We start from the raw sequence: 6,267 nt of genomic DNA, 5'->3' as shown, positions 1-6,267 counted from the left end.
AGACAGTTGCTTGCGGTCCTCAGCCCTCAGCTCCACTCAAGGTCTCCGTGACCTCTGACTTAGTTTGGTGGCTCCTGAAAAAGTTATAAAGAGACAGGCAAACGCACTGAACGTTCTTATATTAAGCAATGTGTTAACTTATTCATTAGTTAAAATCAATTCAAAGTTAATTACTCATTCAGATAATCAAATAATTATATAAAAATAATGAGAAACAAGATGATGAGGAAAGGATAAACGCTGATTCATGCTGAGATGGATAGGAAGGTAGAAATCCGAATCCTCCACGCTCTACAAAAGTTGGCTTACATGCCCAGACAGGGACTTGAACCCAGGAACGTCAGATGTAAAGTCTGACGCTCTACCATCTGAGTTATCCAGGATCACTGGGTAATTAGCTTAGATTTAAGCGCTTGTGACGTGTCACAGTAGCAGCGTGTACTGAAAAGTGGGCTGTACAAAACAGATGGCAAGAGGGGGGCGTGATTCCAATGTCACCGTAAGGAATCCTGCCGTGACCCTGATTCGAAGCGGGGTTGCTGTGGCAACAATGCAGAGTACTAACCACAATGCGATCACGGCGAGTTACCGGACAGCCGTTGTGGCCCCTGTGCGGCATGTTCCTACCTCTGATTTGCCCCTTTCGGTTCAGTGAGCTCACGCTGTTGTTTTTCTCCTCCCACCAGACGTCTCTTGCCAGAGGAGCTCTTACTCCTCCTAAGGGTGCTCTTACGCTGCAGATCCTTGTTAGTATAGTGGACAGGATCTCCGCCTGTCATGCTGAAGACCAGGATTCGATTCCCTGACGGGGAGGCCCTTTTTTGTCTTTTACTTTTTGGCTGTTGCCTTTCACAATGGTGGCAACGGACTAAGTGATATATACAGCAGCCAAAGGAAACGCAATGGCCGGGAATCGAACCCGGGTCAACTATTTGGAAGGCAGCTATGCTCACCACTATACCACCACTGCTTGCAGATGTCTCGTGCCAGAAGAGCTCAAAAAGAATGCTTTCAGCCAAGGCCCTCTTTGTCTTGGTTCTGCACTGAAAAACATGTCCAGCATATGGATCCCAACCATCTCAAGATGCACTAAACTACCCACATGTCATGGGACATCTTCACAAGAGTGGCACCTGGCCATGTAATGTTACGGCAGCCAAAAGGTATACATTGGCTGGGAATCTACTTAGAAGCCAGCTATGCTCACCTCTATATTACCAACGCTTGCAGACATCCTCTCACAGAAGTGTTGAAATAGATAGCTTTCGACCAAGGAGTTCTTTGTGTGAGCGAAAAAAATGTCAAGTATGGATGCCATCTCTTTCTGACTTTGAGGTTGGATAAAGCGTTCGAAGGTACAACCTCACCAAAAAAAAAAACAGAGGTCAATAATTTCACTCTGCAGTGGTGGAGTTCTCATCTTCTGTCACCCAGTATTCACTGTAATGAGCTCCCCCGGTTTGAATGTCATTGCAAGGGTTGACTGGATGCAGCTCATGAAAGGGCAAGCTGACATTTTGTGGAGTAAAAGCTGGGCTATGTGTAAGATTGAATGGGGTGCTTTGTTTGCTGCAAAACATGCTAATAATGTTCTGTGTGATGCACTGTTCATGTTACTGCTGATGACCAGTCGAAGGCTGATGAAGAATTAAGGAATATTAATGAAGAAAAAGCTGTCCAAGCCCAGTTTTCAACCCTCCTCTTGCCTCCTCGACGTGAAGCCGCCTATTTTTAAATAGCCAACTCTTGACAGCTGCTCTCGCTTACAGCCGTACCACCCTGGAATGCTAGAGGGCAATAGTGCACTTGCAGCAAAGGAAGTGGTAGGCAGAGAATGAGAAAGGATCACTCGATTTTTGTTTTGTTTGTTTGTTTTTTCAGAAAAAGTTTGAGTTTTTTTGAGTTTTTCTTTTTTTGATAATTTTGTCCACTTCCCAGCAGCACTTTGCTGTCTGGGAAGTTTGTGTTCTGTTATGAGTAAAAATGTGGAAGGACTCAAACATAAAGATATGGACATGGATAGAAAACGAAGAGGGCAACTGGATAATGGACAGGAAGTAGGACAACACTTTGGACACGGACAAATGGGCGATAAAAGGATCTATACTAAAGAAGCTACAGTGATTGTTCATATGACAGAAGTGAATGATGCTAGAGCAGAAGACATAAAGGCTCTGACTGAGAAGATAGGAAAAGGGAAGGTTCTGGCTGTAAGACCAAGAAAGGAAAAGGAATGTGAAATAACTCTGCCAAGTAAAGAGGACGGCGAGGATTTGGAAGATGGACTCATGATAAAAGGGAAGAATTGTGAAGTAAGACACTTACAAGTAAGAGAGTATATTGTATCTTTTATACATTTGCCGGCTTATATTGAGGATGATGAAATTCTGGATAAACGTAAGTTTTGGGGAGTAACACCTGCATCTGATATCAGAAGGCGAATGTATCCGGATACAGACATTGCAGATGGTACAAGGTATTTAAGGGTTAAATTCCCAAAGGAGGTGATATCACTCCCAAACAGTGCAAAATTTGATACTGAAGAAGGAACACAATATTTCCGAATTATGCATGACCGTCAAGTGAAAACTTGTCGCTTGTGTATGGGTCCTGGACACGTGTTTAAAGACTGTCCTGATTTTAAATGCTTTCAGTGTGAGGAGCAAGGACATTTCACAAGGGATTGCGATGCAGTGAAATGCCTGGATTGCAGAAAGGTGATGGCAAGATGTGAGTGTTGGATGGAGAAAGAAAATGTTACACAAATCCCAGAGACTGTTAAGGAAGCAAGGCAAATGATGGATGAAACAGAGTTGGGAAAGATTGGTGAAGTTGAGAAAGTAATTATTGAGAATACAGAGAGTAATGCGGGAAATCGAGATGAAATGGAAGATAATTCACTGGGAGGAGCAATGGCTGAGTGGGAGGTTAAAAAAAATTTCAATAGAATATAGTAAATGTATGAAAAAACTATAAGAAAATGAAATAAGAAAGAAGCTAGATAAAGAGTTAAGAAAAGGGACAGAGGGTGAGGGAAACGAAGATATTGAAGAAATTGTAAGGTTACAAGATAAGTTAAAAATAATAGAAGAGGAAAAATGCAAAGGTGCAATAATAAGAAGTAAAGCTAAATATGCAGTAGAAGGAGAAAGTTTGGAAAGCAATAGGCAAAGAGCTGAATTAATAAAAGAGGTATTAAATAAAGAGGGAAAAGTAGAAACAGAAACTGAGGGGGTTTTAAAAACAGTAAAGGATTTTTATAGTGATATGTTTAAAAAACAAGGAACAAATGAAGAAGAGAAAGAATATTTTATAAAACAGATCAAATCAAAGGTAACCGAAGTAGACAAAAAATTTTGTAATGAAGAAATTCAAAAATAAGAAATAGAGGTGGCTATTAAGCAATTAATGCCAAGAAAAAGTCCAGGTGTAAATGGCATAACAAATGAGTTTTATAAAGAATTTAAAGATATTTTAGTACCGATTTTAAAAGAGATCTGTGAAGAGGTTTTTATTAAAGAATTATTGAGTGAAAAGATGAGAATAGGAATGATAAAAATGATATACAAAGGAAAAGGGGACAAAAAAGATGTAAAGAATTTTAGACCAATAACAATGTTAAATACAGATATGAAGATTCTAGCAAAAGTTTTAGCAAATAGGTTAAAATATTTTTACCCAAGATAATTAAAACGACACAGGCTTATGGGGTGCAAGGAAAAAACACAACAGGTGTGGTGAAAAGTATTAGAGATACAATAGACTATATGAAAGAAAAAGAGAAAGGGTTTTTTAATAGGTTTAGATCTAGAGAAAGCTTTTGACAGGGTAGAGCAGGATTTTTTATTTGCAGTTCTTAAAGAGTTTGGATTTGGGGAAAATTTTAGGAAGTGGATTCAGATTTTTTCTACAGATATTTTAACATGTATAAAATGTAATGGCTTTTAACAGAATGTCTTCAACCAACAAGATCAATAAGGCAGGGATGCCCATTGTCTGCTTTATTAAACACGCTGGTAGCTGAACCACTGGGATTGGCAATAAAATCAGATAGAAGCATTAAAGGGATACAAATAGAAGAAAAAGACAACAGAGAAGCTGTGTATCAATATGCGGATGATACTACATTGTTGGTTGAAGATATTCAGAGTATTAAAGGGGCGATGGAGATTTTAGAGCGATATTGTAAAGCATCAGGAGCTAAGGTTAATGTTGGAAAAAGTATATGCATGAGGGTGGGAAGAGTAGAATAAATAAGACAACACATACCCCTTAAAGAAGAAAAGCAACATACAAACATTTTGGGAATTTGGGTGGGGGTGGATTCTAATAAAGCAGATATTTTAAACTGGGAGGGAGCTTTAAATGGAATTGAGAAAAGACTTAGATTTTGGAAAGCTCGAAATTTGACGTTAAAAGGGACAGTATTAATCTTAAATGCTTTAATGTTGACAAAGGTCTGGTATGTGTTAAGTGTAACTGCATTGCCTGAAGTATACTATAAAAAATGAAGGATGTAGTTTTAAAGTTTGTGTGGGGAAATGGAAGAGCCAAAATTGCTTATAATACTTTGATTGGGAAGGTAAAAGAAAGAGGTCTGGGACTTTTAGATAGCTTTTTAAAAATGAAAACATTAAGAATTAGGATTATTCAAAGGTTTTTGGAAGGGAAAATGGATGTGATTTGGAAAAGTGTGTTAGACTATTATTTGAAGAAATGTGGACATTTTGATATGGGATGTAATGTTTTATGGATGAAAATGAAAAAATGGATGACAGCAGGTCTGCCAAGATTTTATGTTGAGGTCTTAGAATCATGGGGGGAATTTTTTAGAAAATGTGTTGATTATACCTAAAGTAAGGGCTCAGATTCTAGAACAACCACTTTTTCTGAATCCAAATATTTTAAATGAAGGAAAAAATTTATATTTTGAGGAAAGGTGGGATGGAGGATTAAGAAAAGTTAAAGATGTATTATATGAAGTGATAAAAGGATTTGTACCATTACAAGTAATTGTAGATGCTGTGGAAGATGGTTATACAAGAGTTGTTAATACAAATTTACAAAGACAATATCATGATTTGAAAAAAGCAATACCAAAAGATTGGATTAAAATAATTGAAAAAAATGAGTTAGGGGATAAGGAAGAATTACCAGAGGTCTATTTTAAGAAAAAAAATGGAGAAAAGATTAATATGAGCTTATGTACAGTTAAGAGTTTTTTGTTGTTTTTAGATCAAAGGCTTTTATAAGACCTATAGCATTCAACTACTGGAAGGAAAGGTATGAGGATTTAAATGAAAAAGAAATATGGGGAAATGTCAGAATGAAATATATGGAACCAATTTTAGACAATTGTAATTATTTATTGAGACATAATTGCATATTAACAGAAATGAGATTGTGTAAAATGGGAATTGAACAAGATATAATGTGTAAGGTGTTTAGGAAGGAAGGGGAAGGTTTATTACATTTGTTCTTCTATTGTGAAAAGTTGGAGGAATTATGGAAAAATTAAAGAAAATTGCTAAATCGTTAATAGGGGACAAATATGTGGATGAACAAAAGAACTGGGAAAAAATGTTTTTATTTGGTCAAAATGGATAAGGCATCAGCCTCCGGGGCTTGGTGGGGGCTGTGGGCTCAAGTCCCATCTGGGTTGTCTTTGAAGGTCTCACTTCAATTTGGGAGCAATGTTTAGTGGATGAAACACAGTAGCTGTGAAAACCTTCTTGAGATGTGTTTGCATGTCATTAACTTCCTGCATTGCCATGCATATTACCTGTTATGACTAAAAAGGTAACGAGATACCTAACGTGAAAGGCTATTTTGAATCCTGCATGGTGCCTACAGAGAAGAGACTGTGTACAAAGACAAAATTGGTGCTTACATATAAAGCTGGTGGCTTGTTCAAGATCCATAAACAAATCTAACAACCGAATCATTGCCGCTCCTTTTTTCTGTCTGTATAATTGTACATGTTAGACTGATTTAGATCAGAAGTCAACAAAATGTTCATCAACTAAAGTCACAGCAAAAGCTGCTACAATTAACATACAAACACCGTAGATAGCACAGCACCGCTGCTTTTTCTGTGACAGGTGTAGGGCTCATCCAGGATCTCTCGCACCCTAAGCAAGAATCATACCCCTAGACCAATGAGCCCTGTAGAAGCACTCTGCAGTGCCACAAAAAAAAATCTGTGAAACTGATCCAATCTACTCTTTGTTCATGTTGTTTTTGTTACGTGTGTCAGTAACTCCCTGG

At 37.9% G+C, this 6,267-nt stretch overlaps 1 non-coding gene across 1 annotated transcript; it reads right to left on the bottom strand.

Annotated features, from left to right (window-relative positions):
* Nucleotides 1-898: 898 nt before the first annotated feature.
* trnag-ucc (transfer RNA glycine (anticodon UCC)) lies at nucleotides 899-970 on the bottom strand. The gene has a single exon. It is a non-coding gene; the product is annotated as a tRNA-Gly (tRNA).
* Between the last annotated feature and the right edge of the window lie 5,297 nt (nucleotides 971-6,267).

The sequence above is a fragment of the Danio aesculapii genome, chromosome 4, assembly GCF_903798145.1.
Source record: "Danio aesculapii chromosome 4, fDanAes4.1, whole genome shotgun sequence".
Taxonomy (NCBI): Eukaryota; Metazoa; Chordata; class Actinopteri; order Cypriniformes; family Danionidae; genus Danio; species Danio aesculapii.
This window is presented reverse-complemented; position numbering and strand designations above follow the sequence as displayed.